General features: G+C 34.4%; 1 pseudogene; it reads right to left on the bottom strand.

Moving 5' to 3' along the window:
• Positions 1-12,423: 12,423 nt before the first annotated feature.
• LOC148628691 (uncharacterized) lies at positions 12,424-15,359 on the bottom strand (annotated as a pseudogene).
• Between the last annotated feature and the right edge of the window lie 2,899 nt (positions 15,360-18,258).

The raw sequence follows: 18,258 nt of genomic DNA, 5'->3' as shown, positions 1-18,258 counted from the left end.
TTTTTAGTGTGTGTCGTTTTTCGAGTGGAAGGCTAGGAGATCTATCATACACCACTTATATGATTATTAACCAGCAAATCTTACGAAGGAAACGGACCGCTGTTGTTCTGTAGCTTTGGCGATGATCTCTGATTCACACTACTTGGTTGTCGTCTAATTTCGAATTGTTTTGATAAATTCACCAACAAGGTTAATCCAATTTTATAATCCAATTTGCAATCTTCCATTAGATAAACTATGTATATCAACATAAAATACAATATCAGCAAAATATAAAACATGGTGGTCTATTCTAAATGGATAATCGATTTTTCTTACATTTTTCCACTTGCTATACACACATATAAGTGGTAAACACACAGATGAAATCATTACATGGAAAATATATGGGAATAGAATGTTTCCAATATTTTAACACAACGATTGACATTGGATATTTATATTTATACTTATATTTAAGTTCTGCCAAGAAAACATCACTGATAAAATGACCTCCTTTCGATTTGTATGCGAGTCATACAAGTGAGAATTTTGTAAACCATGTAAATTTGCAGTGGCATTCGACAGGAACTGTGCCAGTATATAATTCAATTTTCGGTCTTTAGAAACTTATTACAACACAATGCTTTCATTGAACTGTTGAATAAAATTTACATTTAACTTCTGTGAAAGTACGTTTAAGTCGTTTTCATTATTTTCGGTGTACTAAGTATATCATGGTTCTCCGGAATGAAAAATCGAGATTCATAAGTCTGGTGTAATATTCGAAGTCAGCCATTCAAACTGAAACACCCGTGCAGAAAGGCTCACCATTGGTAAAGGAGAATCGTTTGATAATTAAGATATTCAATATAATTCAGATTTTTGCAGAAAAAAAATTAAGGCATGCTTCTTGTTGTATTGCGAGGCATCTCTAAAAACGATGCATGCAATCTTATACAAGTATTTCAAATTTCGGTAAACGTGTTCGATGAAGGAACCTCTCTCTAGCAAACATAGGAACATCGAGATAAAATAAGTAGTCTACACGAAGCACTCACAACCAAACAATCCACAATATATCAATATATAGCCAAAACATCGAAAGTTTCTCACATGTAATACTAGAAGCGGCGAAGCCTCATTTTGAATTTTGTACTTCCGGGAGAAATCTAGCATATAATTCAACTCTGACAAGTCTGACTACTGGGCTAGAGGAACACCCTCGTGGACATCTGGTATACAAGTAATTGCATCGACACAGTAATTTCAAAATACGACAATACTTATCTAATAACAATGTTGTAAAATGTGGTATAATGTACACGTGTTTGAATGAGTTGCGTCTCATTAGCCGCATTAAAACCCAAACGTCACAGACGATCTGTTCAAATGAATTTATATTGGTGGGGCACATAAAAATGACGACATGCAGACAATAAGTCTGATAAAACCCTGTAATAAACATCTTTCAATCCGGTGTGATATAGTAAAGGTGTTGACTTGACTTGATATGAGCAACTCGGCAGATGTTTCTAGAAAAACAAAGGACGCTTACATTACCGGTGTACCTAATCAATGCTCCAAGTTTTTAGTGGAGTTCAGGTTGCTCATCTCCTTATGTTGCTTTGTACGTATTATTTTTGGTTATTTTATGTACTGTGTTGTGTGTGTAATTTTTTCTCTGTCTGGTATTTGTACTTGCATTAAATTCTTCTGATTTCCGCTAGAATCATGGTACACGTGATTACTCTTACAGTCGCTGTTTCGAAATTTTTACGTTAATACTGTTTAAAATAAAATAAAGTTTAAAAAAGTTTACTTTTGTTTTGAGTTGAAGGTGATCATTTCCAATAATTGTCGAAGAATATTGATTAAAAAAAGTATTTATTTAGATGAGCTAAACAAAAGTGAAAAAAAATGATGATAACTCCAGAAAAAGAGTAGTCTACCACAAACAAAAGAAAACAAAACAAAACTATTCCGTTTTTGTTAAACACTTTGCTGCACACAAACACAATACAAAAATGAATCGTTACTTCTTAAGTAAACGTTACTGAAATTTCTTTTCGCAAGTTACACATATTTCTTTTTTTAAACCAAGAACACATTAATATTTCAACATAGACACAGAAAATAGTACCATGTATGTAAATCGTCAAATAAGAAGCAATAAAATGGCTGCCATTTTTGCATGAAAAATGGTCGGATACAGGCCATTTTGTCCTAAAGTCTATTTCACCGATTTTGGTCAATTTTGGTCATTCCATACCATAGTTTTAAAGACGATTGTTGTTAAAAAAAATAAAAATATAGTGTTTGTTCTGTGTTTTTGTTTCCCATGGTTACCAGCGCTGGAATTTTTGTTTTGATTTTTACGAGTCATAGAAATTTTCTATGTTTTGTTATTTCTGCTCTTGTTTTTTTAATATATTCAATATATTGTGTAGAATACAGAAATATCTTCGATTTATGTTGTGTAATACTTAAGAAAAACAAGATTAGAATGTAGAATTTTCATTCTGACAAAGGAAACTTCAAAATAGTATACTTCATTTTAAAAAAACAAACTAATATCGACTTTCTTTCAACTAATGCAAATGTAACTCACTCACTCATATATACAATATAGGTACATTGTCGAAAGATATGTGTTGAGGCGATAGGAAATGAGAGGCTCCGCCGAGCTATTTCCCCCGTTCCAAGCCGAATACACATATCTTCAATAATTTTCGACAATGTACCTATATTGTGTTTATCCTGTTATATTAATAGTTTTGTGTGTGTGTGTACATTTTTAAACTAAAATTTTAAAATGCATATCCCCTGAGAAGCCCCGATCGTTAAACCGGAAGAAAAAAATTAATACGCATGGCGCATGACTCAGTAACATTGAAATTTAATCCGCACCATATAATCCGTCAAAGCTGTTTGAAGAAAATAAGCAATGTATCAAAATTTATTTAATTCCAAGAGACAAATAAGTAAAATGAACAATAAATACAAATATTTTAAAAATTGTAAAGTCGATTTTAAGAATATTAAGGTTTTGAATTTTGCGAGGAAGGTGGAAGCTGACTTGTTTCTGTTTGGTATATGGCAGTAGATTTCAGGGGTGAAATTTGTGCAATAGTTTCTTTGGGATTTGAAATATTCGTTTGAGATTTTTGAAAAAGAGGAGGCAGTTGTATGGGCAGATCTATAATGTAGTGTTCCTCTGATTATCTTGGGGTTTAGGCAGTAATAAATCCAAGAGCATAACAGTTTCCTGGTCATTTGTCTATTCAAGAGTTTTATCATATTGTAATGCTTCAATTTCTTTAAGTGGGGACCAGTTTATGTTAAATTGTGACGGATACTCTGGCTCCGAGTCCGACATGACTGAAATGACAGGGGAAGTCGTCTGCAAACTGATAATGAATCAAATTGAACGAGATTTGGAATTTGCCATATAAATGACAGTGAAAAAAATACAAACAAAATCATTATTTGGTTTACATAAAATCTTTTATTTCATTCAGCTAAAAAAAAAGTGAAAACGAAACAAAACAGCAAAAAAAAAGATTAACCGGATACGCAATCGCAATTTGTTTATATTGTATCTATGGTGGCGGCCATGATTAATTCATGCATACCAGAAAAAAGTAGTTCCGCCAATCACGTGAGTGGGAGGAGCCAGAAAGTCGATAACCTGCTAATGTGCGGATACAGCAAAAAAAAAAATAACCGTATACCTTTATTCGTTTAACAAATAACCTCATTGCAGGATATATAATATTAATTGTGTTTCTCGATCACTTTTATTCACACGTTCCAATTTCTTCCTGCAAAAGAGCATGCGGGATGATTGCGTCATTGCTGTAGGCATCACATAACCCGAATACCTGGGTTGATTAGAAATTATTTTGTGTCTTGTAGCTACATGGGAACAGACCTTCAAACAAGATATACGTTTTTATATTTTTCTTTGTTCCAGAATTAAATACAGTTAACGTTATCGTGTAGGAACAACTTCATGCATACATTTATTGTGATTCTCATTGTATTTTTTCAGTTTATTGACTGTAAAGGTATTTAAACCGTTGATTAATATTGTACAAAACTGGCCTTAAGAATTATGATTCAATACAAGAACAAAAAATACAGTTTAAACTTGACACTTGAGAGCATTATCACAGAATCATTATTAAAATATTCAATGAAGTCTTATAAGCATTGCAAAAGGGAACGGATATGGTGTAACGCAACAAATGCTCCACTGTAAAAATCGTATAAAAAGTAAATAATTACAGATATCACCAAGGTCGTGAGTAAGTTGTAATCATGATATATTACTTATATGATGTATTAATTGCAGAAATAGTCTTTTTGCCATACTGGAATAGAAAATTATTCATGCTAGGTATGGTACTTGCCTTTAAATCGAATTTTATACCTAGGTATCGATCTGAACAGAAAAAATCTAATATAAAGACCCGGACCATGTGTAAATGTAAACATTACTCCTAGTGAAGTTACTAAAATATTCGACTGTATGTCAATCCCCTTCGCAAAGTATTTTCACTAGTGTAAATGTTTACGCCTCTACCACATTCAGTACGTAACACTACTCCTTTACGCATATAAGTACAGAGCATCAGAAACAGCTTGTCGGATTCGTAATGAATAGTGCTCAAGGGTGTGATTTTTTTTTATTATTCTGTAAAACAGAGCTGATAAACTAGCGATATGACACGAAGTAATTTCTGGAGCAGATTTAGGTCAGCGGAAGCATTTGATTAAGTTTTTCTGTTAATGACGTGCAAATTACTACAAAAATAGTACAGCATAATCTCTGTGTAAGCAGTATATTATTGACGCTTCATTGTTACTTGGATTTTCTGCAACAAAAGATTTTTTTGATCTCCAATACATGTATACAATTACTTAAATACACAAATATCATAACAGGCAATAAATGTATCAAATGAACTCTAAAGCTCTTTCCAATATATTACATCTTCGCTGTTAAGTTGGTAATGAAACGTCGAAAAAAACTTTATGAAGGTTTTTATTTTTAAGATAATAAGTCCAAATATGCTTATCATTTTATTGAGAAAAAAAAGAATACAGATATAAAAGTGTTTTGCAGAAATGCTCAGGTGCACCTGGTCCGTGCTCCCAGATTTTAGTGGAATCCGAATTGCTCTTTTGCTTTTGTTACTTTGTATGTATGATTTTAGTTACTTTATGTTCTTTATTGTGCATGTCTGTTTTCCATGTCTGGTCTTTGTCCCTGGATTACAGTCTTTTGATTACCGCTATAACCTTGGTTCCCTTGATTACTCTTAGAAATAACACCAACAATTTTACTTTACGTAGTTCACAAAGAACACTTTTATATGTATTTGTTAGTGCATTGAATGAAATTAAATTTAACCTGCACTTGGCATTCACTCAAAATAACTTGTACATGTACCTAGTTTTCTAAAGATTTTTTTTCTAATAGCAAAATTCATCTTGTAGTGAAGCGTTTATCACAAGCGCATAATTAGTTAATATTTCTATTCAACGTCATAAGTTCTAATTCTAAACAAGAATAAGTAAATATTTTAATACTTATTCTTACAAAAAGGAATGCGTAACAAATACCTATATTGTTTGGCCATATGTAGTGTTTTAGAGTCAATAGAATATTTGGCCATAATTTGACTTTAAGACCGTTTCAATTATTAACAAGTTTTAGAAAACAATCTGGTTTGGACCAGACAACACCTTGTTTAAATCGATTAACCATTTTCAAATGTAAACTACAGCAGAGCTTGTTATAAATTTATAAACACACCTTAGATAATATTTTATGGGAATGCAGGTTATCTACAGGTTTAAGTTTTATTTAATCAAGATTCCACACATCGACCAACAAAACTGTGCAGCTAACTTAATTTGTATGCAGCTCAATTGAGTATACATGCACTTCTACTTACTTAAAATACAATTTGTGAATCTTACTTTATAATTCACAATTATATAAACTAGTAAACAAAATGTATTAATGCACAACATTTTGAAGATTGTCAAACCTGACGGTACAAGTTGTTTCGAATTCTCATTCGGTCCATACCCCATTGATGACATTGCATTTTTGCCTTTCACAAACAGTTTAGTCGCAACGTATAATATGCCGGGTTGTCGACAAATTTCAATAATTAAGCTTAGTGAAAGAAAAATAAGAAGGACAAGGAGCAGTTTTTTTGCTGTGTCATCCAGGGAAAAATTCATTGGGCATTTAAAGATGAGTTAGAATAAGATGAACCGAGAGTCATCGACAATGAGGCTTTATGTATACAGTTGACCATAAGTTAGACTCCGTCATTGCTTTTCAATCCCATGGTTCTGGACATAAAACAATTTTTTCTTAAACTCTTAAATTAACGAAATGAAAATAAAGAAAAAATTCTCGCAAAGGGCGCAATTTCATTCACAATATGTATACGTTTAATCTAAAACAATTAACAACTGAATAACAAACTAAGATTGGTTTCTGTATTCAAATACAGCGTAACTTGTAACAGTGAATTTCCTAGGTTTTTGACATGCGCGCATACATTTTAATCTTGTCTAGTATTTGAGAAGACTGCTAATTAAAAGACGATCAACTAAAAAATAAAATACTATTAATTCCAGGGAAATGATAAAAAAGTAATATGTTTGGAAATATTTTGTACTCAGTATGGATGTTTAAAAAAATGATAAATGAAATGCGTTGTGCAAATGATAACATATAAAAAAAGTCTAAAAGCATTACTTTTTTTAAATCAAAACCTTAGATATTGATCAAGAAAGGGCAAACCAAACCACGATATCAATGTTTTTATGAGACGAAACAGCTTTCTTACCGTGAACTGCACTACATTCATTATTACTATCACAAAAGGTAAACATTATCATGTGATTCGTTTGAAGTTGTACCTAATTGTTCCCCATATTCATTGCTTTCAATCTTAAACGGTCATAGCAATATTCTACACTGACGAATTCATATTCATGTCGAGTTTCAAACGCATTTATTGTTTGTAACGGCGGTTATTGAAAGTTTGTTTGTTTGTTGGGGTTTAACGTCCGATCAGCAATATTTCAGCTATATTCAGACAAAGAACATGAAATGAAAAAAATGGATGGGTCACAAGGATAATAGGGTGGACAAATTTTGATTGCCACTGGAAAAAGGGGGGATGGGTAAGGTCGGGCAATTTAGCCTCCTGTGGCGGAGAGCAAAGGTTCCTACTCCTATCGAATACCACAGAAGGGTTCTTTAACGTGCGAGGAACGTGGCATCTTTCCCAACACGGTGCACTACTATGGTTTGCGGTCAGCTTTTCCGTATTATAGCCTGACAACCCCAGCATTCAACACGCCAGGGGTACCCCATTCCACCACCTGAGGCACACATCTCAGTTGCTCTGTGGGCAGAGCGCCTAGCCCCCGGCTAGGTTTCTGAGCACTATTTAGTCGCCTTATACGACAAGCTTAGCGCTGCTTCAGGCCTATTCTTTTAACACCCGGACCTGCACGGGGCGCGGTTATTGAAAGAGTGACTGTAATATCTTGTTTGCAGTTAAAATATCCTGTTTCAGTTTAAATGGAAACTAAAAGGTTTTATCCAGGGTTTTGAAAAAAAAAGGATTCTACAAGAAAAAAACACACACAAGCTCTATCAAAGTGACATCTCAATATCAGAAAGCATAATTAATTTAAGAGTTGATGAGGTTAAATGGCCTTACTAATCTCATGTCTTTCTGTTGGTCTCATTCTGTTTAAAAAGTGGACTCAAAATCATTTTTCCATAAGGTTAAGCAAATATTTTGTTTTAGTAAACGCCAACCATGCCAAATCATGTTTTTTTTCGTGCACAACAAACGAAATACCATCATGGCAAGTCTTTTTTTTTGCATTATGCGAGGCGAATTTACAATTGGATTTTTCAAGATACAGTGAAACCTCTCTAAACCGAATCCATTTTGGACTTCTAAATTTGTTCGGTTTAGACAGGTGTTCGGTATATAAAATTGGTAATACATTTCAACAGATATGACGGAAATTTAGATAATGTTTGTTATAAAGAGGTTTTCGGATATGTCAGGTTCCGGTTAAGACAGGTTTCACTATACTAGTAAATCAAGGTTACCAATATTCGATGATAAGAAAAAAGAACATAAACCAGGGATAACGACTAAACATAAAAAAAATGTTTCCATTGGAATGTCGACCGTATGTTAGAAAACACGTCCACCATACTGGACAAATATTTTGTCGATAAAGGAAATCCGGCATTCGTCACAATTTTTTCAATATATATATATATGGTTTTGGAATCGTCTTTTATATATAAGTATTTGCATTTAGTTGTTTCCTCGATTAACAATTGTGATAATGCTTTTGAGTCGGGATTTCAACTTTTCATGGTTAAAAGTAGTACAAAAAATTCACAAAATAAAGGCCTATGTTTTATATTCCGATAATGATATAGCATCAACAGTTTCCCGACGATCTTTCGAATTATTCAGGATTCATATTGAATGGATACCAAAACAAGAATAACAGTACTTTCTAAGACTGGGGACCTCAATTGACAACTGTAAGTATCGGAAGTTAACAGTTCCAAAAGAGGTTTGGTAGAGCATTTTGTAGATCAAGCTTTGCATCGTTATTTGCTTAAGTACCCAATACATGGATTAAAGACCACAATCATTGTCTTTTGTAGATAGCCCAAATGTTAGAACGAATTTTTGGTTGAAAGAGAACATTGCTTATCCCTTTTGAAAACTGTCACATCCTGTATGGTAGAGTACAGAAACTACAGGGTGGGAGAAGTGAGTAATAAATCAGGAAGCGGTTGTAGATCTGTTGATGAGATTGAAATAAAGAAGGGTGTTAATAACTTTGTTGTACCTGTTCTTTGCTCGACTCAATTCGGTCGAAAGTGTGATAACACTTTAATATTTGTTCATTGAGGATAGATTAATAAAATAAAAGAAAAAAATAATAAATTATTTTCCCGCTAACGTGTAGAAGTTTTTTCTTTGATAAAGTATAGTTCGACTGTTTCTTTGGAAGTTTTTTTTTGTATTTTAATTTATTTTATCGTTGTTTCAGTCGCATTAGGTAGCAAATATATAAAATTTGATTTGTTGATGCATCGGTCTAGAATAATAACTGATTTACCCTACACTAAAGCTAAAGGAATATTTTTTATCGAGGACAACGATACTGTAAAAGAGAAAGAATTATCAGTAATTTGTCTGGACATGATGTTCCAGATACTTGAAACTATCTGAAAAAATCTTACCAAGATTATATAGTAAGTTCCTTAACATTATATTTGGTAAATTTAAGTGGGAGGATCACCACTATCTTTGACGCGTTGAGAAAAGCAACGAGTGTTGCCACAATTTTGCTAGTAGCTAGTCAAAAGGGAATAAAACAATTTTAATTTTCATTCTAGTTTCTAATAGAAAAAAATGCTTCACAATGGTGGTTTACTATGAACGAATTGTAATCAAAATATCACATTTGAATTAAGTGAATTTTAGTACACAATGGAAAGTTATCAGCTTACACGTAGGGACATGTACTTATACTGGAGGCAGGATTACCTATTTTGTACTTTTAAATTTTAACTAACATAAACTTGAATGATTTCATCTAATGATGTATTGTTTTTATTCAAAGTTATGTAATGTACTGTACGCTTTAATATTATACACTTCTCAAGTAACATATGCGACTCGATATTATAGTGCAAATGCTTCTTTTAAAACTTATTTGCTTTCGGTATAGTCCTGTATACTTGTCTGTTTACTTGTATTGTTAATCATATTACTTGGCAATCAATTAAAAAAAAACCAAAACAAACAAGCACAATTAGAATAATGTTTGGCGTGATATATAGCTTAAAGTATTTCTTAATTGAATCGATAATGATATTCCATTTGAAGCTTTCTACATACTTAAGTTCAAATTATGATAAATTAAAATAAGGAGTCCATAATAAAGAAAGGCATGTGAGGGGTTTTAATACTTTACTTCGGGGATAACGACTTTACCAGGAAACAGACAATTTATAATAAATTACACACCATAACTACATGAATACATACAGATACTGAAAAGGTGAGCAATCCGGGATTCACTTAATATTCAAAGTATGATTGTTGCCAAAATCAAATGTGTCCACCCGTTTAAGTAAATAATAAGTAATTTCATTAATGTTTTTCGTGTCATTTGTTCGAAGACATTTCAATACTCTGGAACATTCCCAACAACTTTACAACGATGAGAATACGTGACATTCTAAACCATAAATCGCCTCGTGAATGATTCTTCGGTGGACAGCAAGCAGAGGTTTGCTTTTAAACTGATTAACTTATAATTGAATTAAGACAACGTAGTTAAGATAGTGGAACCAGTTATTACTTCCTCTGCATTATAATTAAATATTATAAACAATAGTTTTTAGTAAAACAATGCTAAAAATTAAAGTGCATTGACTCGCGTAATGACAAAACTTATAATGCTTTTTGATTTTTCAAGGATCATAGGTTTTAAAATGATTTTTTTTTATTTTTGACAATAATACAAAAGAATTAAAATATCGACACAAAATACCGAACCGCCAAAAATGGGACAACTCAGATATACCAAAATCAATGTACACAGCCTAAACGTAAAAGAGTAATCAATGGAACCAAGGTTATAGCGGTAATCAAAAGAATGTAATCCAGGGACAAAGACCAGACATGGAAAACAGACATACACAACAAAGAACATAAAGTAACTAAAATCATACATACAAAGTAACAAAAGCGAATGAGCAACTCGGCCTCCACTAAAAACTGGGAGCATGGACCAGGTGCAACGGTAGGGTAAGCGTCCTCTGTTTTTCTAGAAACGACCGCCGAATTGTTAAAACTGGAAACAAATACAATATACAAACATAATGTAACAAATCCCATTAAGTCGAAATAATATAAAAAGTGCAGACAATGCAGTTTTCGCAGCAGAAAGGTTGAGGTTGCCCCACTCTGCAAGCGGCATCTGTCACACTGCAATTGAGTAAAATCCAATAAGGGTCTAGCTCAATACTATAGTTCCTTGACTCACTCTGTCAAGGCGGAATCATAGAGAAGCCCCATCAATAATATAGCTACTGCCACCTGAAAACTCATCTTGTTACGATGGAACTACAAAATATTAAAACAAAGAGATAATGGACATATTTAAAAAGTAAAATACGACCAATTATTTGTTACTAAATCCTCTTTTAAAATCTTCTTTTACAAAAAACAAACAAATAAAAAATAAACATTAACAAGAACAAAAACTGCTTATTTAAAAAATAAAAATAGTTTACAAAAATCTGCAAAAGATCTGCACATGGAATAGTAAACTGTCCTTGTCCTTGAAAGTATCTTTTGTTACATTGATAAAGTCGAAATCAAGGGAACCAGGATTCTAGAGGTAGTTAAAAGAATATAATCTAAGGAAAACAACTAAACAGGGAAAATACACACACACAACAAAGAACACAACAATAATCAAACGTACGAAGAAACAAAAGTAAATAAGCAACCTGGGTTCCACTAAAACCTTGGAGCATAAACAAGGTATACCAATAGGTAGGCGTCATTTGCTTTTCTAGAAACATCAACAGAATAGCTTATAAAATGTCACGTCGGGGGTAGATGAAAGGACAACCATGGCACAATAAACAAATCGGTTCTCATTGTGCAAATGGATACATCATAACGACCCATGAGTTCATGATGACGACCATATAGTTGAGTGATCTGTTTAATCTTGTAGCAACATAACCCTGTAACGAAACATATTAAAATGATATTTGTCTTTTGAAACAGCGTCTGTTTTCAGTAACTGGGTAATATATATACATTAGCATTACATCAGTTCTTAACACATTCAAAACCAATAATATAATTCTACCCTTATATACTCTAATATATTTTTGGCATTCTGGGGGACACTAGTTCACCAACACCAGGTGACCCTAACATTGTATCTGGGGGGAGCCCAGTAGATACATGTACATGCACTACAAAATTTCCTAATAAACTTTGAATTGAAATACCTAGGGGGGAAAGCCCGGCAGGTACTGTTACATTGTATCTGGGGGGAGCCCAACAAATACATGTAATGTAGATCTGTAATTAACAAATAAGAATTTACAAAAATGAGATTTTGAATACCTGGGGGGAGCCCAGCAGGTACATAGTAATCTTAGCCAAATGAACTGAAGGCTAGGGGAGCCCAGCAGGCTTAACAGAAAAACTTTTGCAATATGAATTGGGGATAAAAAATTCCTGCCAAGAAATTTATGTGCCAAATTGAGTGTACTGAGTAAAATGAAGAAACACGAAAGCCCCCAATAATATTGCCATACGTCAATTAACCGTTACACAGCATGTTTTGGGCCAATTTTAACTGATCTAAACTAGTTCGGATATATCGTACATAACACGTAGATGACCAACGACCAAGTGTCTGAATTAAGTGATCTTCTACTCCAGCTGCCGCAGCTGAGGTAGCGGCCCCAATTCTAAAAGAATGTCCTCAATAATAAGTATCATCTAAACCAATCACAGACAAAACATATTTAAAACAATCTAAAAATTTAGTTCTAGTCATGACTATACCAGAACTATCTACAAATAAAAAGGATTGCGCCTTGCAACTGTCTTCACCTGAATACAATTGTCATAATCAACAGAAGACTTAGCTGTAAATTCACCACATCTTAAAAAGCAAAAAAAAAGCCATTTGGCACATAACTAGCATTTATAAATCCAAATATGGATTAAAGAGTCCATTTCTCAAAACTTTGCATATCTGTAATAAAAAATTGAAAGTAATTGGCTGCCTCTTTCCACCTGATTGAACACCCTGACTCTTTTTAACACCTCTTAAAATACATTCTAACCTATCTGCATGTTTGAGAGGGTCAGAAAAACCCGCTCTCAAATAACAAAATCTGATACCAGACAAATAGAGCTTAAAAGTTGAATATTTTAAACGAAGAGATTCGCTGCAATAGGCTACAAATTTCTTTAACAGGTGCTCATTGCTAATAGGCACCCGTCCTGAATGAGTGACAATACCCATCAAAGTGGTGAATGACGTCCAACGTTCGAAACCTCTTGCATAAGAAGTAGCTGTAGAACCACTTATAGATGCATTCCACAGTTTATCTAAATGAGAATGAATCAATTCATCACCAGCATCTCCAGTGGTAAACACGGGATAGCTTGCTGTTTTGCCCAATGAGCTAATCTTCGGAACCGGTTCATCTAGAAACGAGAAATGGAATCAGCAATGTCATTATCCACGCCCCTAACATGCTCAGCATGACCTGTAAAATTATGGGTAGCTGCAGTCCAAGTAATTTTACGCATTAATGACATAATAATGAGAATGGATGATCTCCCATTGTTAATAATCGCAACTGTAGCTAAATTATCACAATGAAAAAGAATTCATTCCCTAGATCAAGTCTTTCCCCATACAGCAATTGCCATGGCAATGGGATAAAGCTCAAAGAGAGCCATGGACGACTTCTGTAAGTTTAACAACTCTATAGGAAGATATCATTGAAACCAATCACTTTCATAAATTCCCCCAAAGGCACAGTCAGTAGCGTCAGTGTACAAATGTAAATCAGAAGTTGAAGTAATTCTCATTGAGGAAAAAAGAAACGCCATTCCAACCAGCCAAGAATTTAAGCCACATTGCAAGGTCTAGTGATGTAATTCTTTCACTGTAGTAGATACTCCTATTAGATAATATATAAAGGAACGCCCTGGATGAAAAACTCGGCATGCAAAGTTCAAGTGACCAAGCAGGCTGAGAAGTTGCCTCTTAATATGACTTTTCTTGACCAAAAACGTTTGAATAATATCGCATATCCTGCCAATTTTTTGTTCTGGAAGCCGCGCTTCCATTTTTTTTAGTGTCCAAAATTACACCTAAATACTCCAAACACTGTGTAGGTCCAACAGTTTTATGAGGGGCCAGTGGTATTTTTAACTGTTTAAACAACATAGTTAAAATGGCCATAGTTCTGTCAGCATCACAATCAGGAGGATCAATAGTCAGAAAATCGTCAAGTAAATGTAGAATATTCGATACACCAAGTTTATGAGATGCGATCTAGCAAACAGCCGTAGACAAAGAATCAAATATCTTCGGACTAGAACGGCTACCTAACACCCACCTTGTATAAAAATAATACTGTGAGTTCCACTTTATACCGTGAAATGGCCATAAATGTGCGCAATAAGGATTAATTTAAAAGCATTACAAATGTCAGTCTTGCATAGCCAACTATCAGAACCATATTTTTTTATAATCCTACTAGCATGATCAATAGTTACATATTGCAAGGAAAAATTCTTTTATCAATTAAATCGTTCAAGCTACTATTATTATCGCCATTGTGTGGAGCTGAAAGGTCCACTATCATTCTCTTCTTTTTTTGAATATTTACTTTCCACAATACCAATTGGGTTTATTCTATATCTATCGTAGGGAATAGTTTTATATGGCCCTATCAAAAACCCCTTGTTAAGTTCAGTCTGTATACAGCTAGAAGTAACTTCTGGTAGTGTTCTAGTGGACAAAAGATTGTTACATTCAATAGAATTCGAAGGCAGTCTTTTAAATCCAGTATCAAAACCCCCACATAAACCCTGCAGTAACTTATCCACAAATACATAGTCATTATGGCCTTGCAAGTAAGACTCAAGCTTGGCAACATTGATACACGAAGGGGTGTATTCTACTTCTTGACCGTTTACTAAGGTTTTGACAGTGCCTTGGGGGGGGGGGGTTGCAAGTTTTTTTGATTTGGGCATTTAGATTTTGCATGATCGGACTTCTTGCAATAAAAGCATACATGCACATTATTACACCTAGGTCTGGAACAACCTCTATCAGAATTAAAATTGTTACATATTTCCAACCCTCCAAACATGTGTCTCTGTCTACCATACAAGTCTGTCTTCTTGAATATTTCATTACTACGCACAAATCGGTGTCCTATGCCTTGCCTGGCTAAAGGGCAGAAGGCAGAGGTATGAAAGGTGCTGTTACACGTAAAACATGTAACAGGTTTGTGATTTGCAAATATGTTGCAAAACAGTGTGTTATTTCTGATTGACCAATCCACAGGAATGCCTTGGAATTTAAGATGAGCAGCTGCTTTATCACTGAATTGTCTGTGATATTCATAAAAAACCATGACCACGGTATCTTGTGGCCATGTCCACAATATCTCTCTCATACATATCCAGTTCAACTCTCCTATGTGGAAATGTCACACATATCATAGTCTTATAGATGCCAAATGCCGTGATAAATTCATTGATATTTAACTGTTTGGCAAGCCTGGGATCAGGTTTGTCTTCTTTGATTTCTTTCCCAGTGAAGTAAAGAATTAGGAGGGGGAGGCTAAATTAATGTCCTTACCGTCCAATATAGACTTTTTGAGTAAAAGAATTCCACAAAAGGAAGAGATTCAGCGGCATAGCCAAATCTTGTTTTCGACACCCCTGTGTCGTTTATAACCGGAAGTTTGCCATATGCAGTTTCTAAAGTGGGCTCCGTTTCCAAACTAGTACATGTAAAATTAGACCGTTGCTGTATCGGGTTGAAGCTAAATTGATCAGGGCTTCCAGCCGCTGCTTGTTCATGTCTGTTTTCATACCATTGACAGTTGAATTAAGTTCCGCAATAGCATCTAGCAACATACTGTCATTTGGTCTTTGGCTTGTCCCTTGAACAGACACAACATCCAGTACTGGCTGTTCCCGTTGTTGATCTCGCTTAGCAGCTATTCCGTTGACTCCCTCTCTCTGACCGCTTCTTTGAACAAAGTTAAGAGACGAGCTTTTTTCGAATGCACCGGCGGGATAATGTCAAATTGATCAATTCTGTCCTCAATTTGGACACAGTCCAATTCTCCGGCATATCAGGATCATATAACCTAGACTGAAGCAAACGCGTTCGTCTCGAAGTCATACTGATGATTATGTAAGAAACGAAGTGTCCAAAGTCAAAATAGCACAATTATACGAGTTTCATTGAATAATTCGTGTAGAACAAAAGATAACTGCATAAAACACAAAATAAATAAAACGGAAAATAGTAGAATTGTCGCAAATAAGTTCGCAAATAGTGAAACTCTCAAAACCTTGTCACGAAACAAAAGGTCAGCATCATCAAGATTCTTACATCATCACTGACCCTTCCTAAATCACGTGACCTAAAATTGATGCCCCCTACATGATAGTTTCCTGCTAACATTACCTTCACAAGGGGATATCCGTGATCTGCACTCACGTACCAAATCATAATACTCTTTGCCCCGTGCAGGTCCGGGTGTTAAAAGAATAGGCCTGCAGCAGCGCTAAATAGTGCTCAGAACCCTATCCGGGGGCTAGGGCGCTTTGCCCACAGAGCAACTGGGATATGTGCCCCAGGTGGTTGAATGGGGTACCCCTGGCGTCTTACATGCTGGGGTTGTCAGGCTATAATACGGAAAATCTGACCGCAAACCATAGTGGTGCACCGTATTGGGAAAGATGCCACGTTCCTCGCACGCTAAAGAACCCTACTGTGGTATTCTCCCGGAGTAGGAACCATAGGGCTCCGCCACAGGAGGCTAAATTGCCCGACCCTACCCATCTCTCCCTATTTCCAGTGGCAATCAAAATTTGTCGACCCCATTGTCCTTGTATCCCATCCCTTTTTCATTTCATCATCACTTCATGTTCATTTTATCATCAATTTCATGTTCAGCGTCTGAATATAGCTGAAATATTGCTGCTCGGACGTTAAACCCCAACAAAACAAAAATCCAATAAACCTAATTACATACATGTACACATGTAACTTTGGAAACAGGGTATTTGTGTATAAACATTTATTAAAAATAAACATTTCACTCAGAACTTATCGTCAGTGGACACTTAGCCCACCGGTGCACCAATTCAATGCTCCCAGTTTTTAATAGAATCCGAATTGCTCATTTACTTCAGTTTCTATGTACGTGTTATTTTGGTTACCACAGGTCATGTATTGTATGTGTCTATTTTCCCTGTCTAGTCGTTATCCCTGTATCGTATTCTTTTGATACCCGCTAGAATCGTGGTCCCCTAGATTACTCTTTGGTACGTGTATGAACATAATGAACTTCGTAGGTGTCCTTTAATCTCTGATCGGTGATAGCCGTTTTCATCATTAAGAATGAACTCTCCTTGAAGTGCCATAGATATAGTCATAGTTTAGCAATGTTATGGAATATACAAGTGAATTTACTGTCATATGTTTAATATGTTTCGATATTTTTTGTTTTGGGTAATTCTTGTTAAAAATGTTAATTTAGATCTTGAACTTCATAAGTATTTGATTCTATTGCTGCAGATGAGAGATTACTCATTGAAACAGGTGTAAAACATACCGTAATGTGCATTTTTTCAAGAAAGATATTTCTGTTATCACAATATGACTTTAAGTTATAACGAACTGAGACTACAAAGTAGTTCTTTGAATAAACCAATAGCCATTATGTGTAGAAATAAGAATCTTCACTTGTTATGAAGGCAGAATAAAGTATTTTGAACTTACACTTGTTTATTATCAATATAACTTTTTATCATGCTTTATTTCTTTTTGAAGGTATATCCTACAAAATAAACATTCAATGTTACAATTTGAAGCACTTTTGTCGAAGTAAAAAAAACTCCCTTTCTGCATTAACAATCCATAATGACTAGTCTTCAGTCTAGTAATGAACTGTTCCTCGTAAAGTGCTCGTTATACCGTACTTAAACGTAAATTTGAGAAGTTAAAAAGTCTATTGATTAGAAACCATTATTTTTTTTCTGTCTGTACTTTTTCTTAATTATTTTGTCAAACTACGATTGACCGATGACCAACAAAGCCTCTAAATAGTAGGCTTAAGACCGTGTTTTTTTCACAAGGACCTCTGGTTCGGAGATTGATTTTGTTGATGAACGAGGTCTAAGATATACTTTAAAATGACGGGTTTATATGTCATAGCTTACAAACAGTACAAAAAATGAATGACCAATTAAATAATGCTTAAATACAGTGAAGGTATGGTTTTTTCTGTACACAATATCAAATTAAAACAATGTTTTTGAACAATAGATTACCAACTTGTTCAATATCTAGACATATTAAGAGTACATTTGCAACAGTTGT

The sequence above is a fragment of the Perna viridis genome, chromosome 1 (genome assembly GCF_037379345.1).
Source record: "Perna viridis isolate PV_CMFRI_1.1 ecotype Kerala chromosome 1, ASM3737934v1, whole genome shotgun sequence".
Classification (NCBI taxonomy): Eukaryota; Metazoa; Mollusca; class Bivalvia; order Mytilida; family Mytilidae; genus Perna; species Perna viridis.
This window is presented reverse-complemented; position numbering and strand designations above follow the sequence as displayed.